This window comes from Enhydra lutris, unplaced genomic scaffold, assembly GCF_002288905.1.
Source record: "Enhydra lutris kenyoni isolate GAN:26980312 unplaced genomic scaffold, ASM228890v2 scaffoldscaffold3, whole genome shotgun sequence".
Taxonomy (NCBI): domain Eukaryota; kingdom Metazoa; phylum Chordata; class Mammalia; order Carnivora; family Mustelidae; genus Enhydra; species Enhydra lutris.
This window is the reverse complement of record NW_019154087.1, coordinates 49,447,553-49,464,707: the sequence shown is the minus strand read 5'-3', so window position 1 is coordinate 49,464,707 and position 17,155 is coordinate 49,447,553. Positions and strand designations below refer to the sequence as shown.

Sequence of the window (17,155 nt, the reverse complement as noted above, 5' to 3'; positions counted from 1 at the left end):
ATTCAACATGTATTTATTAAACACTTTCTCTGTATTAGGAGCACTTGTTGACCTTGAGGGTTCAGATACTATCAAACACTCTGGGAAGATAGTCTCAAATTCAAACATTTCAGGAGGGGTAATATTCTCTGATGCTGGTGTTGCTGCTCTGCTGGAAACAATTCAGTGTTGTCACCTTAAAAACTGATACCATCAATACTGTCTTCCACTAACAGAACAGGATGTGAAATATAAAGACTGGGGTACTTTTTGCAGGCTGGGACCACTGCCTCTGTGACAGCCAACAGACTCAAGTGGACATGGTACTGCCCATTCAGACCTGAAAAATGTCAGAAAATTCCAGTGACAGTGATTCGTCTTGTGGTTGGACTATCAACAATCATGAGGGGTCTGATAAAGAGATGATGAATTCTGAACATGGTACAGCCAGTGACAGCTGTGAGCTTGCTCCAGAATGCACATCTTTAGAGCAAGAGGGGCTCTAAGTATTGCAGTCGAGAGCAGAGGAAGAGTAGCCAAAATGGCATATGTAAATGGAAGAAACTGCTTATCCAGCTTTGGAGGAAATAAAATCAGCACTTGAGAAAGAAGAAGAAAAGTCATCTGAAGACAATGTCTATTTGGAACTGTCAGTCATGATTCTGGTATTATAACCCTTGAGCCACATAAGTTAAGAAGATATTCAAAATCAAGAAGCTATAATTGTTGAGGAAGCTCAGAGTCCAGAAGACTTTCACATGGGCTACAGGTGCCTAGGTGTCTTAGTCATTTGAGCCACCAACTCTTAGTTTGGCTCAGGTCATGATCTCAGCGTCCTGGGATGGAGACTTTGTGGGACTCCCAGCTCAGTGCAGAGTCTCTTGGAGATTCTCTCCCTCTCACTCTCGTGCCCTTCCTCCTGCTCATGCTCTCTCTTTCTCTCTTTCTCACTCTCTCTAAAACAAACAAACAAACAAACAAATATTTTTTTTTTTAAAAAGGGCTTTTCTTCTTGCAGCCAGTATAACTTCTGCCAGTCAGAAACTGTATTTTCATTTTCATCCCATACTAGTGATGATCAATCAAGTAGTGATGAAACCAGTCTTCACCCTAGTCCTGCCTTTAGACCATGCCATGCTAGGAAGCAGACTTTCTAGTTCAGAATCTGAGAAACGGATACTCCCCAAACAAAAAACCAAACCTCTAGGGAGTTGTGTAAATGCCAATTCAGCAGTGGTCTCAATAAGTGTGTTATACTTGCTTTGGTGATGGCAATTGGCATGGGATTTAAATATTTCTCTGGCACAATTCATATTCAGAAGCATCAACAGTCAGAAAGATACATGAAGATGAACTGAATGAAATGAATGATTATCTTTCCGATGTCAACAGGAGCAAGAATCTTTCATAGATTGTAAGTCATTGAAGGGAAATCTTGCAAGACGTTGAGACCTAACTGAAGAAGAAAAGTTGTCCTTTGAAACTCAGAAAAAGAATATTGATAGAGAAAATCAGGATTTAGACATACCTCTGGAAAAGGGAGAAAAAGCCTTATCTTCATTACAGGAAGAGTTAAGGAAACTAAGAGAACAGATTAGGATATTGAAAGATAAAAGGACAGATACTGAATTAATTACAGAAAATCAGAAACTTAAACAACATCTAGAAGAAGAAAAGCTGAAGACACACAGCTTCCTTAATCAAAGGGAGGTTCTTTTGGCAGATGCAAAGGTGCTAATGGAGGAACTGGAGAGAGAATGACTAATAACCATGGCTTTCTTTAAAGGTGGAACTCCAGCAGTAGAGTTCTAGTGAGGCATATGGCAACCCAGATTCTCCCAATGTATTGACTGAAAAAAAGGAAAATAGAAATCTTAAGGAAAGACTCACTGAACTTTGAGCAGTAGTGTTCTGATTTGTGGAAAAGACTATATATTGAAGCAAAAGATCAAAATGTAAAACAAGAAACTAATGGGGGGGGGGAAGGGAGTATAGGAAACTATAGGGCTAAAAATAAGATGAAAGAAATATTTTTGGGTTCATCAAAAAGATTTCTTTTCAAAAAAGAAAACATTTGATGTCATGAAGAATTCTGCCACAGAGTTTGTGAATAATCATAAAGAAAAAAATTAAACAGGCTAAAGAAGCTGTGAAATAAAATCTGTAAAAAAAAATTCAGATTCAGTTAAATCCATTTTCAGGCACTTCAAAGATATACCAAGAATATCTTTGATGAAGAGGCCAGTAAAAGATTTGGGGACACAGAAGTAAAATCAGCTAAAAGAAAAACCTAACAAAAGTCTTTAGTGAAAATTTACACCCACAGTATGAGGCACATACAAAATACCAGAGTAATAGAGGCCTATTATGCAAAGAAAGGGAAAGAAAGAAAAACCAATTCACTGAAGAATTTAGAAAAAATACAAACTGACAGAAATGCAGTCCTGAGCATGACTGTAGTGAAAATTATGATTCCTTCAGGTATTGTTCTGGTGTGTTTGAATGTGCTCTATTGGAATTCAAAAACCTTTTTAATACAAAAGTGTCAAATCCAGTAAGGATATATGAATTCAAACAATTAATTGAAATGTATTTATTGGAAAAACTGGCTAATTTTCATCATTGGAAAGAACTTGATCAATTCATCAATAAATTTTTCCTAAAGGGTGTCTTTACACATGATCAGAAGCTCTTCCCTGACTTTGGTAATGATGTTAAGGGTTATCTTAAAGACATGAAGAAATATCAAGTAGATACCAACGGGGTATTTGAAAAGTTGGATGGATACATATGTATAGACACTTCTTTTTTTTTTTTTTTTTAAAGATTTATTTATTTATTTGAGAGAAAGAGAGCATGAGAGGGGAGAGGTCAGAGGGAGAAGCAGACTCCCCTCCAAGCAGGGAGCCCAATGTGGGACTCGACCCTGGGATTCCAGGATCATGACCTGAGCTGAAGCAGTTGCTTAACCAACTGAGCTACCCAGGCACCCCTATATAGACACTTCTTTGATCACACTCTTTTCCCTCCATATGGACCCAGTCAACCAGATGAAAAGCAATGTATGGTAAATATTGAAAACTCAAGGCATGGAAAACAAGAGCAAAAGCACCCTCAGCCACAACCTTATAAAAGAGAAGGTAAATGGCATAAATATGGTCACACAAATGGAAGACATATGGCAAATTTGAAATAGAATTGGGACAGTTACCTTTTGACTCCTAAATTTTGATCATCATGATAAAGTTAAATTAGAAAATAGTAACAGAAACATGAATACTTTCTGCAATGTTAGGTGCTAAAATTAAAATGAAAATATCAAGATAATGTCTTTTTATCATTTCTAAGTTTCAGTTTGATGACTTCACATTATTGCTTAGATGTATCAAGCAAAAGCTTACTAAAACATTTTCTTGTAGCTTTCCTGAATTGTTTTTAGCACTGGAAGTGTTCAACTATAAGTTTTAAGGAAGCCGGGTGTGCAACAGATTTTGTGTGTGAAATGAGTCTTCTTTTCAGTACATGAGCTTAAAGCAAACTCAAATCGTATGACAAAGTGCAATTAACATTGATAGTTTTGTTAAATTTTCAGGAGAGCTTGAAAAAAGTACATTGTGATGGAATTTCATCTTTAACATTTTATAATCTTACACTTGCTTCCTGTCTTTTTGTAGGTTCAAGAGATGGGTGACTTGTGAAGATTTTGCTGCCTTTTTAGGAGCTTGCTGACTTGTTCCCTTGTGAAATTTCTTGCACATTTGAAAACCACACTACGAGGAAAACTAAAGGTCTATATTTAAAATCTGGCATTTGTATTAATATATGATTTTATACTTTGTGATATTTTTCAGACATTTCCTCAGTAGTGATATTTGGTAAAGCAGTTCAATGGTTTTTGCTAGTGTTTTTACAGGCATTTTTATGCAGCATCTGAATATTTCTACACAGCAATGTCTATTTCTCTAAGAAAGATTTAAACACTATTCAGAATTTCATCTTCTGTTGAGTTTCCCTTTTAATTTCCATTCATAGACATACATGTGACTCTTCCAGTTCTACCTTCTGGCAAGTGAGTGTAGAAGAACACAGCGGTTCTCTCATAGTTGCTTGAAACTAGAAAAGCATTTATTTTCTAGGAGTAAATACACATCTAAGTAAATAAAGGGTACATTTTGCTAAAAAAAAAAAACAAAACCTTTCTCTGTTTATCTTACTTCTATTTTTCCTATTATGGCTGTAACAAACTACTCTAAATTTGTTAGCTTAAAAAGAAAAAAAACCAAATTTGTTATCTTACAGTTCTGGAGTGCCAAACAGAGTCTGAAGTGGGTTTCACTAGGTTAAAATCAAGGTGTTGGCAGATCTGCATTCTTTCTGGAGGTTCTAGGGGAGGCTCTATTCCCTTGAATTTTCCAGCAGCTGCCTGCACTCTTGGCTAGTAGCCTCTTCTGCATTCAAAAGTCAGCTGAATCATTATATTTTGCACTTGAAACTATTAAAATACTGTATGTTAAATGTGCTGGAATTAAAGTAAAAGAGGAAATGAACAAACAAAATCCCAGAAGCCAGCAGTGCATAGTATCTTTACATTTCCCTCTGACCTCCTGCTTCCCTCCCTTTCAATTTGTAAGGACCCCTGAGATTTCTTTAGGCCCTCCTGGATAATCCTGGATTCTCTCTCCATCTCAAGATTCTTAGTTTAATCGCAACTGTAGAGTCCTTTTTGCCATGTAAAGTAACATATGCATGGGTTCTAGGGAGTAGGACATGGACATCTTAGAGTGGGGGACATTTTCTACCTATCATATTATAGGACTATTTTCTTACAGTTATGTATTCCATAAAAACTCTCTATATTGGAAATGTAGCTATCCATAAATCATATAATTAATAGCCAGGGTATATGTTATGCCTGAAGTAAATTACTTTTTAGACTCCTCCAAAAGTATCTCAGAAGAAAAAAAATATTCTGTAAACATCTTTTTTAAAGATTTTTATTTATTTGACAGAGATTACAAGTAGGCAGAGGAGATAGGCAGAGAGAGAGGTGGAAGCAGGCCCCCCGTCGAGCAGAGAGCCTGATGTGGGGCTCGATCCCAGGACCCTGGGACCATGACCTGAGCCGAAGGCAGAGGCTTTAACCCACTGAGCCACCCAGGCGCCCCTATTCTGTAAACATTCTTAAATGACACAAAAATCACTCCATAGAATGTCTAGATAATAGACATATATTTTAATAACATCTTCTCTCTCCTTCCTCCCTCCCTCTCCCCATTCTGGTCCTTCTCCTCTTTCTGCTTCTCTGTATTCCTGTAACTCTCCTTTTCTTGCTCCCTTTCCCCCTCCTTACCACCCCTCCTCCTCCCCCTTCCCCTTCCCCTTCACTCCCTCTCTGGCTCTCTCTTTCCTTCTCCTCCAATCCTGTTTGTCTTTCAACCACACATGCATGCACACACATCTAAATCATCTCTATCTATTACTAACAGCAAATGCACAATGATAAAGAAAATATCTAATTCAGAAGTATATTTTGCTTAGTCTTAAATAAAAACCACTCATATAAGGAGAAAAATATTTAAAATATCCAGGGGATTGCTTGGGGGGTGTGAAGTATCTTTCCCTGGAGAAATATTCTCATAGTTTAAGCTAAATTTATGGCAGGAATTTGACGGGTTGGCTCTCTCCTCTGGTGCCTTTGGGGCATAAAGCAATGTGCTGGATTTGGCAGATGAGTCAGAAAGCAAGAATTCATATGGAACTTGCTTCTAAGAAGGAAAAAAAAAATCTCTTTAATGAGTGCTTTGGAAAGTTTCCTTGAGTTATAACCTTGGTAGATGTTGGATTTGGGATCATTAACCACCCAAGATAAACACAGTCCATGGGAGGTAATGTTCTTGCCATATGTGGGTTGCAAATGGACTAGTTGTTTACAATAGCTGCAGTAAAATGAGAACAAAGTTAAGTAGTGATGAGTCAACTATGCAAGCCTTTTCCTCTAAAAGTGCAAGGACAAATAACATCAATTTCCAAATTTGAAAATTACTCAAAAATATACAATTTATTCAATTCAATAATTCAATTCATGAATTATTTAGAATGATTAGCAGGAAGAATGATAGGATTAAATTTCCAAATCTACTCCTTAGTAGCTGAGAGACTTTGCTTAATAAATTACTTCAACCTCAACATTTTTCAAGTTTTTTAACTTTTAGAATGAGGGAGACAATACATGTGCCCAGCCTGCATTGCAGTGCTGTGATGGAGAATATAGTGACCTGAAAGAATACTTAGGAAATCATTCAGCAGTAATGATCTCATGCAATAAAATTGTATACCAGCTTTATTAAATATTGATACTTGTAAAACATTTATAACAATGCCTGACAAGCGAGTTTATTAATTATTATCAAATGTTAATTCAAGATATGAAATGTAGTAACAAACGAAGCTTCAGATTTTTAATCTTTTTGTCAACTTTAGAATAACTAGTATCCAGTTACAGTGTGCAATTCAAAGAGTTATGACGTGTATACACTGTAAAATTACTCTCCTGAGCAAGATAAGTAATACTTGCCTCATCTTTAAAAGTTCCCTCATACATGTTAGTGGTATGAATATAGATTATTTTGAACTTTTTAGAATTTCATATAAATGCAATCACGAAGTATATACTCTATGATGTCTAGCTCCTTTTCCTTAGCATAACATTTCTGACTTTTTCCAGCACAATACAGTTGTATGTTTCCTTGGTTCCTTTTTGTAACCATAGTATTCCATTTTGCTATGTATAATAATATCCATTTCCTTGCTAATCGTTTGAATTGCTTTCAGTTTTTAACTATTTTAAATAAAGTTACTATGAGCATTTGTTTTTTGAGGGAGAGAGAGAGAAAGCATCTGCATGAGTGAGGTTGGAGTGGTGGGCAGAGGAAAAGAGAGAATCTTAAGCAGGCTCCATATTTAGTACAGAGCCGGACACGGGGCTTGATCTTACAAACCTGAGATCAGGACTGGAGCCAAAATCAAGAGTTGGACCTTTAACTGACTGAGCCATCCAGGGGTCCTGCTATGAGCATTTTTATATGTGTTTGTGAGGACATAAGTTTTCATTTCTCTTGGATAAATCTCAAGAAGTGAAATTTGTGGGTCATATGTAAATGTATGTTTGTCTTTATGAAAAACTCCCCAATTGTTTTTGCAAAATGGTTGGATCATTATATTTCCCCACCAACTATGTAGTTTTTCCACATAACTGACAACACTCATTCTCATCATTTTTCATTGTAGTCATTTGTATGCGTGTAATTGCATTTCATTAAGTTTTACTTTGCTTTTCCAACTAATGATGTTTATTAACATTTTGTATATCTTAGAAATTATTTTTGAAACTAATATTAAACTGTATGTTAACTAATTGGAATTTAAATAAAAACTTGAAGAATTATTCTTAAATTTTTACTAAATTTTAAAATTGTATTATTTATTGAGTTCTAAAGTTCTTTATACATTCTAGATACAAGTGTGTCTGTATGTGTTTCTATATGTATGTGTGTATATATATATAGCCCTTCCTAATTTCTGGTTGTGTCATTAAGCTTATTTTTAGAAGGGTAACTTTTTATTTTGATAGAGTTCAGTTTATTATTATTTTTCTTTTTGTTTCATGCTTCTGATACCCTATCTAAGAAATTTTTTGGTTATCTATTACTTTTATTTAAAATGTTCTCTTTTTTTCCCTAGAAATTTTATAATTTCAACTTTTACATTTAGTTCTATGGCTTATTTCAAAATAATTTTCAGGTATCATGTGAATGAATTTAAGGTTTTTTTTTTTTTTTATGGTACAGATGTCCTATTGTTGAAGCCCCATTTTTTTTTTCTTTTTATTTGCTTGGAAAAATACATTTCTTCTTTAATTATAGTTCTTTTTTGTTGTTTTTTTTTTGCTTTTTAAACTTTTATTTTAATTCCAGTTAGTTAGAATACACTGTTATATTTGTCTCAGGTGTACAATATAATGATTCAACAATTCTGTACCTCACCCTGTGCTCATCAGGATAAGTGCAGTCCTTCATCCCCATCACCTATTTCATCCATACTCTCACACACCTGCCTTCTAATAACTGTTGGATTTCTCTATAGTTAAGAGTCTGTTTCTTGATTTGTTTCTCTGCCCCTCTCTTTTTTTCCCCTTTGCTCATTTGCTTTGTTTCGTAAATTCTACACAGGACTGAAATATGGTACTTGTCCTTCTCTGATATTTCGTTTAGCAATATATACTCTAGCTCCACCATGTCATTGCAAATGGCAAGATTTCATTCTTTTTTTATGGCTGAATAATATTCAATTGTATATATGAACCACTTTTCTTTTTTTTATTTTTAAATATTTTTTTTTAATTTATTTGTCAGAGAGGGCCAGAGAGAGGGAGAACACAAGCAAGCAGAGCAGCAGGCAGAGGCAGAGAGAGAAGCAGGCTCCCCACTGAGCAAGGAGCCCCATGTGGGACTCGATCCCAGGACTCTGGGATCATGACCTGAGCCGAAGGCAGCGGCCTAACCAACTGAGCCGCCCAGGCATCCCCTGAACCACCTTTTCTTTATCCATTCATCAACAGATGGACATTGGGGCTGCTTCCATAATTTGGCTATTATAAATAATAGTGCTATAAACATAAGGGTGCATGTATCCCTTTGAATTAGTGTCTGGGTATTCTTTGACTAAATACTCAGTAGTGCAATTGCTGGATCATAAGGTAATTCTGTTTTTACTTTTTTGGGGAGCCTCTATACTATTTTCCAGAGTGAACACACCAGTTTGCATTCCCACTAACAGTGCGAGAGGGTTCCTTTTTCTCCAATCCTCAGCAACACTTTGTTGTTTTTTGTGCTGTTGATTTTGGCCATTCTGACAGGTGTGAGGTGACAGCTCATCATGGTTTTGATTTGTATTTCCTGACCATGAGAGATAATTCAGCATCTTTTCATGTATCAGCCATCTGGATATGTTCTTTGGAGCAATATCTGTCCACATATCTTCTGCCCATTTTTAATTGGGTTATTTGTTTTTTGGGTGTTGAGTTTATAAGTTCCTTATATATTTTGGATACTAATCCTTTATCAGATACATCATTGCAAATATCTTCTCTCATTGTACAGGCTACCTTTTATTTTGTTCATTATTTCTTTCATTATGCAAAAGCTTTTTATTCTGATGTAGTCCCAACAATTTGTTTTTGCTTTTTTTCCCTCTGTTCCCAGGAGACATATGTAGAAATGTTGCTATGACTGATGTCAAATAAGTGAATGCCTGTGTTCTCTTATAGAATTTTTATGCTTTCAGATCTCATTTAGGTCTTTAATCCATTTTGAATTTATTTTTGTGTATGGTATAGGAAAATGGTCCAGTTTACTTTTTTGCATGTAGCTGCCCAGTTTTCCCAACACCATTTGTTGAAGAGACTGTCTTTTTCTCCTTGGATATTTTTTCTGCTATTTTTTTTTAAGGATTTTATTTGTTTATTTATTTGTCAGAGAGAGCACGAGCAAGCACAAGCAGGCAGAGTGGCAGGCAGAGGTAGAGAGAGAAGCATGCTCCCTGCTGAGCAGGCAGCCTGATGCAGGAAGCCATCCCAGGACCCTGGGATCATGACCCAACTGAAGGCAGCGGCTTAACGACGGAGCCACCCAGGCGTCCCTATCTTTTCTGCTTTGCCAAAGATTAATTGACCGTATAATTTTAGGTTTATTTCTGTGTGAAAAATTCTGTTCTTTGATCTGTGTGTCTATTTTTGTGCAAGTACCATATTATTTTGATTACTACAGCTTTGTAAAGTAACTTGAAGTCTGGAATTGTGAGGCCTCCATCTTTGCTTTTCTTTTGTCAAGATTACTTGTGCTATTCAGAGTCTTTTATGGCTCCATTCAAATTTTATGATTATTTGTTCTAGTTTTGTGAGGAATCCTGTTGGTATTTTGGTAGGGATCGCATTAAGTATATAGATTGTTTTGGGTAGTATAGACATTTTAACAATATTTGTTCTTCCAATCCATGAGCATGGAATGTCTTACCATTTCTTCCTATCATCTTTAATTTCTTTCATCAGTGTTTTATAGTTTTCAGAGTACAGATCTTTCACTGCTTTGGTTAGTTTTATTCCTAAGTATCTTATCATTTGGGGTGTAATTGTAGATAGGATTGTTTTCTTGATTTTTCTTTCTACTGTTTCATTATTGGCATGTATGAATGCAAGAGATTTCCATATATTGATTTTGTGTTCTGCAAATTTACTGATTTATCAGTTCTAGTAGTTCTTTTTTGGTGGAGTCTTTCAGGTGTTCTATCTAGAGTATCATGTCATGTCTAGAATATCCATGTCTTGTTTTTAACCTTGGGTTAAAACTTCCAGTTTTTCCCCATTGAGGATGATGTTAGCTGTGGATTTTTCATATATGACCTTTATCCTGTTGAGATATGTTCCTTTAAGCTTACTTTGTTGGGGGTTTTTATCATGAATGGATGTTGTACTTTGTCAAATGCTCTTTCTGCATCTATTGAAATGATTACATGGTTTTTACCCTTTCTCTGATTGATGTGAAGTATCACTTTGATTTGTGAATATTGAACCACCTTGCAACCTAGAAATAAACCCCACTTGATCATTGTGAATGTTTTTAAAAATGTATTGTTGGATTCAATTTGTTAGTATTTTATTGATAATTTTTCACCTATGTTCATGGATATTAGCCTGTAGTTTTTTGTTGTTGTTGTTGTTGATGTTGTTTTACTCATATCTTTATCTCATTTTAGTATCAAGGTAATGCTGTCCTCATAGAATGAATTAGAAAGTTTTGTTTCCTTTTCTATTTTGGAATAATTGCAGAACAATAGGTATTAACTCTTCTTTAAATGTTTGGAAGAATTCACCTGTAAAGCCATCTGTCCTGAAGTTTTGTTTGTTGGAGTTTTTTGATTTCTGATTCAATGTCTTTGCTGATTATTGTTCTGTTCAAATTTTCTATTTCTTCCTGTTTCAGTTTGTTAGTTAATATGTTTCTAGGAATGTATCCATTTCTTGTAGGTTGTCCAATTTGTTAGCATATGTTTTTTCATAATATTCTCCCATAATTGTGTCTATCTTTGTAGTGTTGGTTGTAATTTTTCCTCTCTTATTTGTGATTTTATTTATTTGAGTCCTTTCTCTTTTCTTCATGATAAATTTGGAATGAGGTTTGTCAATTTTATTGACTTTTTTTCAAAGAACCAACTCCTAGTTTCGTTGATCTGTTCTATTAGTGTTTTTTTGTTTGTTTGTTTTTAGTTTCTATATCATTTATTTCTGCCTTTTATTTCTGCTTTAAGACTTTTTCTTTATCATTATATTTTTCAATATAGTGACCTGCCTTTGTGTGGATCTGCCCTTGTTGATTTTAATGGTAGTTCTCTGGATCTGAACATGTACTTCCTTCCCCAAATTAGGGATGTTTCAGCTATTATTTCTTCAAATAAATTTTCTGCGCCCATTTCTCTTCTTTTTCTGGGACTCCTATAATATGAATGTTATTATATTTGAATATATATATGAATGTTATTGTATTTATGGTCACTGAGTTCCTTAAATCTATTCTTATTTTGCATAATTCTTTTTTCCTCTCTTTTGTTCAGCTTAACTACTTTCTATTACTGTCTTCTAGATCATTAATCCATTCCTCATTCCATCAAATGTTTTTCTCATTTTGTTCATTGAGCTCTTTATCTCTGCTATGTTATTCCATGTCTCTGTGTTAAGAGTCTCACTCAGCCTTCCACTCTTTACGCAAGTCCACTGAGTATCCTTATGATCGTTGCTTTAAATTCTCTATCAGGCATGTTACTTATATCTGTTTTGCTTACATCTCTGGCTGTTGCATTGTCCTGTTCTTTCATTTGGGATAAATTTCTCTGTCTCCTCATTTTTTCTAAGTCTCTGTGCCTGTTTCTCTGTCTTAGGAAAATCAGCAACATCTCTTATTCTTAAGGGTAATGGCTTTATGAAGAAGAGGTCATGTAGTGCCCTGCCACGTAGTGTCCTGTGTTCCCTAGGGCCTAGTACATCCAGGAGAGTCTCCAATGTGTGTTGCATATTGTCTGCTATTTTCATCCTGTGGGTTTTATCCTTCAGGCCAGTCTCCTCTGCAGAGGCTTTCTTTGCCTGTTGTGGGAGTATTTCATCCTTGGTCTGAATGTGGTGTGTTTTAACTAAGTGTTAAACTATGTTTTAACTATAGTGAGGGGGTAGGGGTTCTTGTAAGCAAATTAGGGAGCATAAGGAGTGTCTAGGCAGTGCTGCACTGGTTCCTGCGATGGCACTGTGCTTATGCTGAGGGGTTGAGGGGCAGGTGAGGGAAATAGTGCTGGCCAGTTCCTTTGTTCCTGAAGGGGTCTCTCTGTGAATGGTATCTCTCTGGGATGTCCTCTGAGATGACCAAATAACCTTGGCATTGCATGCTTCAGGTGCAATTCAGAGCACTGTTTCCACGCCTTATGCTCATAGTTATTTGCCTGTCTTCTTTCTGAGAGCAGCATAGCGCCCTCCAGTCTCTATCCCATTGGTTGCAAGAACTCATGAAATTCAGCCCCTCACATTTTCCAAGCCAGTTGCTATGGAAATTCATTTCCCTGTGCACTCCCCTGTATGCTAGTCTGTTTTTCATCTTCTTTCTGAAACTGTTTCTCCCTTCCCACTGCAGTGGCCATGATCTGTTTCTCTCCCACTCCTGCATCTCTGCACCTCTTACCTTCTTCAACGTGGCCTCTTCTCTCTCTACCTTTAGTTGTGGAGTTTGTTCTGCCAGTCTTTAGGTCAATTTCCAGGATTTTTAGGATGACTTGATAGTTATCTCGTATGAGTGGGTCAAGATGAGCCTAGGGTTCTCCTACTCTGCCACCATCTTCCAACCTCCTTTTGAAGTCTCATTTCTTGAAATCATTTCCTTTCATCTCTGAATTACCTTTACCCATTTCTCAGAATTCAATAGGCTATAATGTGTGTATGTTTATTTCTGGAGTTTTAGTTCTGTTCTATTGAGCTATATGTTTGTCTCTTTGTCAAATGTATACTATCTTGGTTATTGTAATTTTATAATAAGATTTGAAATAAGGTAATGCAATTTTTCCATCTTTTTTTTTTTTCAAGATTGCTTTGGCTATTCTAGGTCATTTGTGTTTCCATATGGGTTTTATAATGAGAGTAAAAATTTACAAAAATATTTGCTGTATTGTATTTGTGTTGCATCTGTAGATTAACCTAGGATAAATTGGTATCTTAACGATATTGAAGTATTTTTAATTCATAATTGTGGTTTATAGCTTCATCTACTTAAGATTCTCTTTTATTTCTTTCAGTGTAATTTTTAGTTTTGTACTTATTTTGTTAAAATATTCCTAAGCATTTCATATTTTTTGGTTGCTTTTTTAAACTAAATTGAATTTTTTATTTTATTTAGAACTTTTGTTGCTCTCATATAGAAATTTCTATATATTAATTTTTTACATTATGGTCTTGCTAAATATATTTATTGTTTTTAGTACTTTTTAATAGATATCTTAGGACTTTGCTTATAATACAATCATGCATTTATGAAAAAAGACCATTTTGCATTTTCCTTCTAATCTGTAAAATGTTTTTATGTCTTTTGCTATTCTTACTACACCAGCTAGGACCTCCAGTATACAATCAACATTGATGGCAAGTGTGGACATCTTAGCCTTGTTTCTTGTCTCAGGGTGAAAGCATTCAGTCTTCTATCACTATGTACCATGGGAGCTGTAATTTTCCTCATTAATTATCTTAGGGAAATGCTTCTCTGTCTAGTTTGTTCTGGTTTTTTATCATGAGTAATGGCTTTTACAAAACAATTCTTTACATTTATTTACATTATCATGTGTTTTTCCCCTGCTTTATTCTATTATTAAAATAAATGACACTGATTAATTTTTCTGAATGTGTTAAGTCAACCTGACATATCTGAGGTAAATCTGACAACATAGCTGTATATTATCCTTTCTGCATATGATTATAATCTATTTGTGAATAGTTTTTAAAGAAAGTATGTGTGTATATTCAAGAGGGATATTGGTCTATTTTTTTTTCTTTTTTTGTAATATCACATTGATATTATTTTTTTAATCAGATAGAGATGGAAAGAAGGAGTATGCATAGAAATAGAAAGGATCCAGGATCATGCAAAGTCTTATCATAAAATTCCCACAATACAGAAAACTTTTATGTATCTCTCTCAATAGATTTAATCAACCTCAAGAATAAATTTCGTATTCATCTCACAACTAAGTTGAAGGCTTTGATACTAATTTGCTAAATGCGGCTATTGTTTCATATATAAGCTTTTTCCTCCTTTTTTTAAAATTTTATTATTTATTTGACAGAGAGAGAGAGAGAGAGAGATCAAGATCACAAGTAGGCAGAGAGGTAGGCAGAGAGAGAGGGGGAAGCAGGCTCCCCGCTGAGCAGAGAGCTCGATGTGGGGCTCCATCCCAGGACCCTGAGATCATGACCTGAGCTGAAGGCAGAGGCTTAACCCACTGAGCCACTAAGGTGCCCTGCTTTTTCCTCCTCTATGTAAAGGATATATCTTCCTACCCATTGGTATTGAACTTGATCCTGTGATTTGCCTTGATCAATAGAATATGGAGGGAGTGAGGAGGCTGAGGCCATTTTTAAGTCTAGGTCTTAAGAAGCACTGCATTTTTCTGTTTGCTCATTTGAATGTTTCCAACCTTGGCATTGGGAGAGGAACATACCTTAGACAGCTGCTACTCCTCCAGCCTAAGCCCAGAGTGAAATATTGGGAACAGACCTGAGTTTGACTTATATCCCAAAAGCAGAGCTGTTCCAGATAACACAAAGCCTTGTGAACAAGTTTCTGTGCACAAATGCTGACTCTACATGTACAGTATATTTAATAAGAAGATCAACTAGGAGTAAAAATAATTGAACTAAGACTTCATAGTTTGAGATTTGAGAATGTCTAAGCTAACTACTTGCTAATACTAAAAAAGCCTTGCTCTTCAGAAGGACATAAAATAATCCAGGACCTCTAAAACATATCATCGATAAGGTCTCAGAATAAAAATCACTAAACAGATAAAGAAACTGGAAAATATGACCTAGTATCAAGAGAAAGGGTGATCATTAGAGACTAACCCAGATGGTGGAATTAACATACAAGAATGTTAAAGAAGCTATCATAATTAACTATATTCAAGGACATAAAATAAAATATGCTTATAAAAAAGAGAAAATACAAAATCTCAGCAAAGAAATAGTGTCTCTTAAAAAGAACAAAATGAAAATTCTAGAACTGAGAGTATAATATATGGATATATGTGAATACACACACACACACATACACACACCTAGCTAGGTTTATCAACAATTTGGAAACGAGAAAAAAAAATCTTAGTGAAGTTGAAGATAAGTGAATAGAAATAGTGAATAGAAAAGAGGAAAAGTTAAGATATGAAATGAATGATATAAATGAAATATATGAATTGATGTGTGATATGAAAACAACCCAAGGGACTGATGTGATGGTATCATAACCTCTGCCATACATGTAATTAGGATTCTAGAAAAAGGACAGAGAGCGACAAAAATGTTTGAAAACATAATGGTTGAAAATATCTCTAATTTGATAAAAGATACAAATATTTATATTTAAGAATTTCACAAAATTACAAGTGTGGTAATAGCAAAAAAAAAAAAAAAACAAAACCTGCACATCATTTTAAATTATTAAAAACCAAAGATAAAGAAATAATCATCATAATAACCATAAAAAATGATAAATTACACTCAGAGGAACAGTTCCTTGAAATAACTTTGGTTTTTGCATCAGAAACAGTGGAGGCCAGAAAATAGTAGGAGAAACATAAAAATACTAAAACAAAAGAACTGTTTATTCAGAATTCTGCATCCTACAAAAATATCATTCATTCAAGAATGAAGGTATAACAATGCTTTAGATAAAAGAAAACTAAGAAATTTGTCATGAGCAGATCTCCATTAAAGAAATTCAGAGGAAAGTACTTTAGACTGAAGGATGATTACGAAGGATGAAAACTTGAAACTTAAAATAAGAATGATGAACATTGGAAATGATGATTTGAGAGGCTTATATAGAACAACAACAACCATGAATAACTGAAATTAAAAAGGCCAGTCGTGGGACGCCTGGGTGACATGGTCAGTTGAGTGGTGGACTCTTGATTGTAGCTCAGGTCATGATCTCTGGGTTGTGGGATGGAGCCCTATGTGGCCTCTGTGCTCAGTGTGGAGTCAGCTTAAGATTCTCTCCTTCTTCCTCTACCTCTCCTCCGACTTGTATGTATTCTCTCGCTCTCTTGAAAAAAAATTATGAAAATTAAAAATAAATTTAAAAAAGAGGCCAGTAGAGGATTTAATCTTGGCAGTAATGATGAATAATACACTCTAAAATGAGAAAGTATGAAGATAGGAGAAAAAACATATAAAACTAAAAGCAGAATGACACAATCTAATTAAAGTAAAAATGTAGCTATCAAAACAGATACGGTCAACAGTCATTTGTGGCAATTATGTAAGTTCATCTCAAAACACTGAATTGGGAAACACAGAGCCTTTGCTCCTTGGCGAAATGCCGAGTTAAGTTCTTGCAAGCCTCTAATCACAACATCAACCAATACCTAGCCTTGTTTTATGTTAGTTTCTGTTTAAAGACACCTCATTTAATATATATTTCTCATCAATAATTTACTATATGGCTTTTGAATGATTTAAGGCCAGGGACTGTGGAGGCCATTGAATTAAACAGGTTCATTTGCCAAAGTCCTTATAAAACAAGCCAGAGTCCAGTTTCATCAGTATTGAAAACTTACTCTTCCACGTAACCATTTTTTACTTAGCAAGTAATTTAAAATTTTTCCCCAGAGGCTCCTGACCTGCAGAATTCTCCAGCGAAACATGTAAGGCAGGCAGCGGTAGCCAAGAAGGATTTAACATTTTGTTGACCATGGGTCAACATTTACACCTCACAACAACGCTATTTGCTATATTTAAAAAAGAAAAAAGTTCTGATTTCATTTCATTAACCCACCTTTGAGCCACTTTTCCATCTTATCCATAACTTCATCACACGCT

At 35.1% G+C, this 17,155-nt stretch overlaps 1 pseudogene; it reads left to right on the top strand.

Moving 5' to 3' along the window:
• The first annotated feature begins 326 nt into the window (after positions 1-326).
• Positions 327-3,204, top strand: LOC111152875 (annotated as a pseudogene).
• The last annotated feature ends 13,951 nt before the right edge of the window (positions 3,205-17,155 follow it).